This window comes from Ixodes scapularis, unplaced genomic scaffold, assembly GCF_016920785.2.
Source record: "Ixodes scapularis isolate PalLabHiFi unplaced genomic scaffold, ASM1692078v2 PGA_scaffold3__209_contigs__length_174095766, whole genome shotgun sequence".
Lineage (NCBI taxonomy): Eukaryota > Metazoa > Arthropoda > Arachnida > Ixodida > Ixodidae > Ixodes > Ixodes scapularis.
In genome coordinates this window covers 165,903,820-165,912,858 of record NW_024609868.1, presented here as the reverse complement: position 1 = coordinate 165,912,858, position 9,039 = coordinate 165,903,820, and positions in this window count along the sequence as shown.

Sequence of the window (9,039 nt, the reverse complement as noted above, 5' to 3'; positions counted from 1 at the left end):
TGTATAGGCTTATACATATACAGCTTGAAGTTAGTCTGCCTCAATGGGAGACTTGTCTCTCAGCTCTACGTGAGCAATTTAGCCAGTGCAGTACAACCGCTAGCCTGGAGTCTTTAACATGCACTACATAGCCTTCTCTATACTCACAAAGCCTGGTAGTTCGACGACGGAGCCATAGAGTGCCCGGTCGCAGATTTGGAGCGCGAGGATCTGGTAGCGCAGAGCATTTCTCGGGGACCCTGTAGTCAGCGCACAGCTTGTGCAGTGGCGAGGACCCAAAACGTGGTCCTCAAACCCGACGAGGAACGAAGCTGCAGCCCGAGGAACGCGAGGAGCACGAGCGGACATTCCATCGCTCGGGAGAAGTGTGCTTCGGCGTCTCGCCGCAGCGGGGCGCCCGCTACATGCCTCTCCTCTCTTCCGTTGTCTGCCGCTCTACCTTTTCACTTTTGACGGTCCCTTCTCGTGGCGATCTGCCAGGCTTTGTCAGTATAAAGAAGGCTATGGCACCACACAGCGGTGATAGACGACCGCATGCCTATAGGATACTCATCCAGACCGAGACTGGTAGGGGTTGAGATTGAACTCAGGATCCCTGGGTACTAGAGCGCGAGCTTTCGCTCCAAGTGCTCCGAGCTGGTGTGTGCTGGCCTAGAGCGACTAAATGAGCTCCGCTTAAAGTATCGGCACTCTGTTCCCCGGCATTGTTGCGGGCGCCGCCATTTTGGTGCTTGTGCAGAGCAGACGCAAATGCCTATCGTTATGATTCAAAAGTACAACTTCCTCAGTATTAGATTCGGTGTTAAGAAGCTCATGTAATATTGATTTGCTCTGACGCAAACTGTTTATAAATTTGTGGAAGGCGGAAAATCGTTCCCTGCGATTTCAAATAAAGTTTCAGATGACTGGCAACCATGCTTTTAAGCCACAATACGGACAAGCGACATTGCTCTGAAGCGTAGCTTATTTAGTGGCATTAGGCTGGCCCTGTCGGGCACCGATTCCCTCGTCATATCTTTATTGCGGGTGAGCAATATGCACTGAACCCGACTGATGTCAGCGCGGCAGGCACCTCCGTAGCGGACTATTTATGCATTGGTGAGAAACACTGACTGACGTAATGAGGGTGTGAGAGACGCTTCTTGCGCATTCCTCACTTTTATCTTACTATGATGCAGTTAATGTCGATTGTCAAGTTTCCGGCAGTTTGGAGAGTTCCATCGCGGATTGTTCTGCCCGTCAAACACTGAGCGCGGAAGAGAGGGAGCGTTGCATCTGATATATGATCGCCCATTGGCAATAAAGTTCATTCTTTCATCTCGATGAAGAAATTGTCGGGATGGCTGATTTCATTGCATTCGTTAAAATCAAGCGCTAAGCAAATCAGTCTTGATGGCCAGCGTTGAACCAGGACTCTTTTACTGTAATTTTGAGTTTTAATGATGCTTTGTAAAGCGGTGGGTTTTCACAAATAACCTCGACAGAATGGTTGTACAAGGTTCATTTCCAGCTAACATCCGCTGCGTACGCTTTTTAGGATGAACGAACAACAGCTGAGTATGTTTGTTCATATCGTCACCCAAAGCGGGTGACGATATGAACCGTCACCTAAAGCGGTAGCGATCGCGTATAAATGAGTCAAAAGGGGAATTTTATTTATTTTCTCATTGAACAACGGCGACCTAAACCTGTTATGACATAGATACTTGGATCGAGCGTTTTCGGTGACCCCTCTAGCGTTCCCCTTGCGGACACTCCAGGATCCGGCGGTCGTCCTCCCTCGTTGCCGAAACTAAACGCCCACCCATGAAATGAAGGCATATCGGGTTAGACTCGAGAAAAGAAAGCCAGGTTGTTCGGCCCCCAGAAACAAACTACGAATGGGAGAAAGCTAAAACTCCGTGAGATGGTGACACTAGGGCTGGTGACAAAATGCGAAACTTTGAACAGGTGAACTTATGTGGATCGAAAATACACAAAGAAAGACAAAATTTTGTTGTGAGCCGACGTCCACCGAGCCTTATACTTATTAAACAGAAATTTAAGTATGTGTGCGCCTGTAGCAATTGTGCCAACAATAAGACTTGTTAACGAGAAAGAAGTAAATATTGTGTTTCTAACTGATATATTTTTATCGGTACCGGCTTTTTAAGATGTTTTGGTTTGATGAATATTAAGCTCAGATTGACGTCAGCTCGCGCAGAACATTTTATTTTGTGTAACTGTTAATCCAGGTAACGTTGATTCTTTAAAGTTTCTCATTTTATCACAACCGCTAGCGCCACAGTGTCGAAAGGAATTGCAGTATTCTGCGATACGTAATTTATTTATAGGAGCCGAAAAAAACTGGTTTTATTTTTCACAATCTTTGTACATGTAGTGAAAACCAAGTTAAATATCGATATGCTTCATTCACAGATGTAAGATGGCGCAACCCGTCGAATAGGAAATTCCCAGTGCCATGCTAATGATAGCTGAGGTTAAATATTTATCAAATCAAAATGCATAGTGTAAATCAGGCAGTTAGTTTGAACGCGGTACAGGTGCCTATATTCAGTTTCGTGAGCTTGGTTCTGCTTGGGGCAATATCGCAAAATGATGGTAGAGTATAGGCTGGAACGCACGTACAAAAAATAAATCAAATATTGTAAGAAACTTGAAAGACGAAAAATCCCGCTACGCCGCGAAACAAATCTATCAAGCGCCCGTACATTACAAAGGCGGTTTCGCGAAAATTATATTAGTGATTTTTAAACAAAACAAATCCACGAATGATTCTTTCTGAGAAACCAGGGTTCAACTATAATAATTTTTTTAAACTTTTGATGTTCTGCATTTTGTAGTTGGTTTATCGTATAAGTGCGACGGACCAACCAAAAACGGCTGAAATAAATGTGTGCGTTTCAGCCTTGACAAGCAAGCACAAAAAGGGCCGCGGGGGACACCGGCGAAATGTTTCCTTAATTAAAATTTTTACGTAGAATGTAATTACCTAGCCGGGGAGAAACTCTATGCTGCTAAACAGGCTGCCCTCTAGCGGAAGAGGCCAACCGGCGGAGCTGCGAAGGTTGACACGACACCCAGAATGCAACCTTTGGGACAATGTGTGTTTCTGCGTGTTGGTGGACCAGTTTACAGCCGCATAGCTCCCGTCACCCAAACCAACAAATTTGGCGAAGAATATTTTCCTCGATCTGTCGCCGGACTAAGGTGCTAGAACCTTATTTCCACCGCTACCGTCGCAGTCCTCCCAGTCGGTCAAATATACCAACAGAGAAGCAGAAGAATCCCCCGGGCAGCATACTTCTTCCGAATCCAAACCAACGCGTTTTCGCTCGCGCGCGTGGAGGCCGTGCGTCTTTTGGAAATTGCGTGTTACGTGACGTCGCACCAATTCCTCGCGCCTTCTGGGTGCGCTTAAGAAATTTGGATGATTTCCACTTTTTCTGAACGCCCACGAAAACGCGCAATGACGTAGTAGGGCGCTTCTCTCCGATATCCTCTCCCTGCCAATCGGTGGAGGGTTCCGGCTCCGCGTTTCTTCGGCGTCTGGAACAAAAGCTCTCCGCTCGCCCGAAAGCGCTCAGTCCTAACCAACGCGCATGCTTGTTACTCAGAAAGCGCCCCGGAAACAGCAAAAGCGTTACGAAATACGCTATTTTCCGGAAGCGCACGGCCTGTGCGCACCCAGGAATGCGGTGGTTTGGATCGCGCTTTACTGAATCAGCGTTCGTCATATTTGAGTGATGGAACGAATGATGGATTTCAAACATAACGTTTCGGTGTTTATGGCCAAATTTGATTAATTTTAAAGTCGGAAAAGTATGACTACATACACGAAGCTTTCGAAAAAGGAAAAAAAAATGTATGTTTTAGCTCGCGTAAATAAACTACGCGTCACAGAAACTTCAAACTTGGTGGGAATATGACGCTAGCGGTTGGGGTAAAAAGGAAAAGCTTAAGAATAGGTATGTTACCTGAATCAAAAAAAGTTCAAAATAAAGATCAAATTGTTTTATGAGCCAAAGTACACCTGGCCCTCATATGGACGAAAAAAGAAATGACATTGTATATTCCCAATAAATATATTCCCGGGAAAAAAAAAAGCAGATATTAACAAAGAAAGATAACATTATTCCCTTCGTCGCAGCCTCGGATTTCTCCCCTATGTAAACGACAGGTGTGCACGTCAGTTCTAACGCAGCGCCGGCTCGTAACTTCATAACGCAGCGCCGGCTCGCAGATAAATTTCGGTGCTCCCTTTGATCTTTTAATCCGAGCAGCATCACGTTCTCAAGCTTTCACCTTCTATCCCAGCCGCCAGCGTCACGTCCTCACAGATTTTCAGCTTCCTGCCACTCGTACTGTATTTACGCTGGCCGGAAAAACACGCGGTTCATCGTTTCCAAAAATACCTGGTATATCTCACATATACACGCGCACAGACAAACAAAAAACAAGTAAAATTAGGCGCCGGATGTTAAGACAAGCGCGACGTGTATCTGCTCCGAAATTTCGCTCGAGCAGTATCACTGTCAGACTGCGGCCGAATACGCGCACTGGCAGGTCAGATACCACGACTCAGCATCTCACCAGCTGAGTGGGTGATGACTTGGTTGCAGCTTAAGTATGCACGGAGCCGACTCCACGGGTAATGGCAGCAATAAAGCAGCGTCAAAAGTCCCTGTTGCCGATGGGTTCGGCGATAATAGAACAGGTACAGAATCATAATGCTGCGCTCTTGACGCTGTCTGATTGGTGCTGTCGATTTGTAGCGCCGGCTGAGTGCGGACTTCAGGTGAAACGAAGAAATAAAGGGAAGGGACGTGTGTCGCTTTGCTCAGTGTTTCCACGAGTACTCGCGCGAGGGATGGTCCTCCAAAAGTCCCACGCTCGCGCTCCTACACTCCGTTTCACTCTTAGTGTGAGTGTAGTAGAAGCTACAAGAACGACCTCCGGGCTTTCAACGTCCCTGCAAGGACGCGCGCTCGTGCAGTGCAGGCACCGTGCCGCGCCACACGCTCGCGCTAGCATAGGTTGCGTCTCGCGCCAAGCTGAACCAAAGTATAGCGACGCCGCTCGCAGATCTCAAAATGGAGTGCCCAATGAATGGCCGATTTTGACCGTGTAAATGCACTATCAGCTACAAGACGGGGCATGACGATTGGTTCGTTGATCTCCGACCCGCCTCAAGCAGCGAACAGGCTGAATCTTGACGAGAACACGTGCCAAGTAGAAGCTACGTCGCCTTCACTGGCGGTCACTGCTGTGTGCGCGACTGCCGAGCACAAGCTGATAGCGAGCTTGTGCTCCTGAGAATGTGCTGAACGCGGCATTCTCAAGATTGCCGGTCTTAGCAGCCTATTAATGTGGGCTTGTTCCGAGCATGACCGCTGAAGCAGGCGATGGAGCAGACGATGGGATCTACTATACTCCGTTTCACCTTATGTTGTACCGCAGCGAAGGCTAGAAGCGCGAGCTCATAGCGTTGGCAGCTGCCCTTGGTGCACGAGAGCTTGTGCCGCCGAAGATGTGCCCTAGAGCAAGGAGCTCGCGCTTCTAGGCTTTCCTGCGGTACGTTATAATGCGAAATGGAGTATAGTGATGACGTTAGAAGAGGAAACTCGCAGCCCTTGTCTTCTAGGTGGTATAAGGAGTATTCACTGGGCGCCATATTGGTGGGTGCTGTCTAGAGCGCATGCTCAGGACGAGCCCACATTAATAGGCTGCTAAGACCGGCAATCTTGAGGGTGCGGAATGCACGTTACAAAAGAACTGTGGAAGCTCGCCATCATCATGCGCTCAGCAGTCGCGCACACAGCTATGAGCGCCAGTGAATACTTCCTATTGGTCTCGGTCTACAGTCATGGCGGCTTGAGAAAGATGAGTTCCGAGCGCCATTTATCGTTCGGGAGCCAACAAGACTCTGGCATTCGCCGAACACCAAAGAGCGAATCACGAAGAGTGAAGAAACCCTGCGTTGCTTAAGCTGCCGGAGAGTCAGATGTCAGACGACGAAACCAGCCTGCGTCGTTCCACTAGGGACCAACTAATAACGTAATCATTATTTTTACAAAAAAGAGAAAATGCCCCGCACGGGCGGTTTGCTCTTCCGGCCGAATGACAACCCCCACCGAAGGTCGGCGACGTCAGCGGGGAAGCCGCTGACGTCGTCGGGAGAGCTCCGCGGCATCCCTGGCCCAGATCAGCCGCGGGCGATATCGAAACGCGAAAGGGAAGAAAGCAGACGCAAGCGAATAATCAATCCAAGAAACGCAAGTGAGCCTTCTTGAAGGCTGCTGCCAAAGGAGACGCAACGCGATGGCATCCCTCGCACATCTTTAGACGTTCGTCGAGCTCCACGCCAACGCCTGTCAACTTGAACTGGTGTATAATTAGCATTCGTCATTGGGTGTCAGCTGCGATGGGCCGTCGCATACGGTCGTATGGATTGAGGGCCCTAACAACGTTATCGCTTTAAGAACTGGAAGGTAGTTTTCATCACGTGCCGGCAATCGGGCCGCTTCTCCGTCAATGGAAGAGGGAGTGGATAAATAGGCAGGACTCACTCTTGAGAGCCCAGGGAGCGCCGAGTCTGAGCTGTTCCAGGTAGACGGCCGTGTCCTGCCGGCAGACCGAGTCGATCCCTGTGTCCGAAGTCTCGAGGACCTCGTGCAGTCGGTTCAGGAAGACGTGCTCTCGGGCGAAACACACTCCCGTCACAGACACAAGTGTCAGGAGCAAGCGGACGGAGAACGCGCTGGGGGTCGGTGCCGAGGCCATGACGCGTGCTGAGCTGGACGGTGGCACTTTCCGGAAGGAGGAAGCTGCGGGCGCAGGCTGAGGCGGAGGAAGGACCGCGTGCGAGGGGACAGTGGTCACCGCCGAACGTTCGGACGGAGGGTGAGGGCCGAGTGTCGCGGCGGAGGCTCCGCTGGGGAGGAGGCAGCGGCTCGCCCGTGCGCGCTTCGGAACAATCAAAAAGACGGATTGCGGGACGTTGTCGCGCGTTAAATAAGTGGGGAGACGGCGCGCTCAGAGAGCAGCAGCGCGCCGACACTCGCGGGAGGGGAAAGGGCAGGCCTCCTTTCGGCACCCTCCCCCGTACTCCCTCTTCCTCTTTAGCTGCTTTTGAGTTTGCATCTGCGCTTCTTTCACTCGGTTTTGCTACGAGGGAGAGGAGACACGCGACGGGGAGGCAGTGCTTTTATTTCCCCCCCGCCCGTGTGTAGCTCCCGTCATTGCTCGGGTCGGGATCGCCGCTGTCGTTTTCCTTTTGGGTCGCGGCGCTGGTGCGTCGGCGCGCGTGCTCACGAAGGTACCTGTTGCCTGCGTGCGGTGTCGCGCACTCAGCAGCTGTCGGAGGACCGTTTATTGCACCGCACGCTCACTGCGGGGAGCGAGCTGCGCTTTCGCGACTGCTAGGCTTTCGCGACTGCGCGCTTGGACTCGATGGAGCTTTGATGATTGTGCGCCGACGTTCTCGTATTCTTGTAACCAGGCACCGCACCTTAGTCCACGAGAGCTTAATTTCAGGTAAATTAAACAAATTATTGAATCGAATACCCAATTCGACAAACATTTGAGTAAAAAAAATATTATGGACGTTTTGGGCAAGCGATTGTTTAGAGTGAATATTGTATTGCCCAGAAACCAGAGATCACGCAAAGGCAGTTTTTCTTTTTTTCTCAATACTTCGTTCGAGTCGTTGTTGCTGTTCATTTCTTCTTTACGCGTACATTTCCAGCCCCGAAAAGAGGAGAACACCGTTTTAGGTTTCCATCAACAGCCTTTCTCCGCTTGCTCCATAATGTAGTTTGAGATGAAAGTTGAAGTTTGTACTAGGTACTACATCAGCGGAAGGCAAAATCGATTGTGGGTATGACACTTTGCACAAGTGTCATACATACCCTTGCATAGGCGGAGTAAAAAAAAAAAATGAAAGACGTTTCTAACCCCCTGTAACGCCGAATCGGAGAGCAGCTCTTGAGGAGAAGGACGGAAGGGTACTGAGGGGAGTGTTTTTGACGACGCTCGGCAAGTTTCTCCTCCCCCTCCTCCCTCTCTCCTCTCTCCCACTCCATTCCCTCCTCTTCCCCTTCATCTTCCCCACCGTCTTTCTCCTCACCCTCCTCCTTCCTCCACCCCCTACTCCTCCTCCTCCACCTCCCCGCGCGGTGTATTATGGGACATTTCCCATGATGCACCGAGCGGTTACGCCGACGGCGACCCCGACGCCGCTCAAGCCGGAAAAGAGCGCCTAAGAGCTGCTCTCGAAAAAAAAAGGGGGTAACCTACAGTACACGCATAAACGCTTAGTTTGGAGGGAAATTTACTTGCAAGTTTACTTGCAACATCCGGCGCCTGCTAGTGCACCAGCCAGCTTGAGACGGGTGCGTTTCCTCGAAGCATAAGGCTGCGGTCTAAGGTGGAGTAAAAGGTTAACATTAGCACCATACAAAAATGGTCTGTGGTCGGCTATAGAAAATCCGTTGTATAGCCGGCTATAGAAATTGGGCCTTATTAGCTAGGGCAGCATCTATGGTTGTCGATACTTTTTTTAAGGTCTCCCCTATGAGTGTCTATAGCTCTTTCTGTGGGCTATCGCTGGTTAGCTACATCAAGCTATAGCTCTCTCAATAGATAGCTATGTAATTTTGTATAGGTTACTCTATGGGTCTCTTTAAAATGATGCTATAGCCGCCCATGGCTTTTCTTATGGTGTACTTAGCCACCTATAGATTCTTCTATGGTCTCCTATAAAACTTTCTATACTCTTTCTTTCTGGGTCTCTGTAGCCAATGTACTATAAGTGCCTATAGGTTTTTCCATGGTGTCTTCTGTCATCTATAACTTTTTATAGTCTGCTGTAAGATTTCTATTGCTTACCCTGTGGGTCTCTTTAGACAGATGCAATAGCCCCTATTAATTTCTTGTAGTTTTTTAGCCATCTATAGCTCCTTGTATGATGTGTTATAGAGATATCTATGTCTAACTAAATAGATTTTTTAAGCCAGAGTTGTATAGCCGAATATGCTT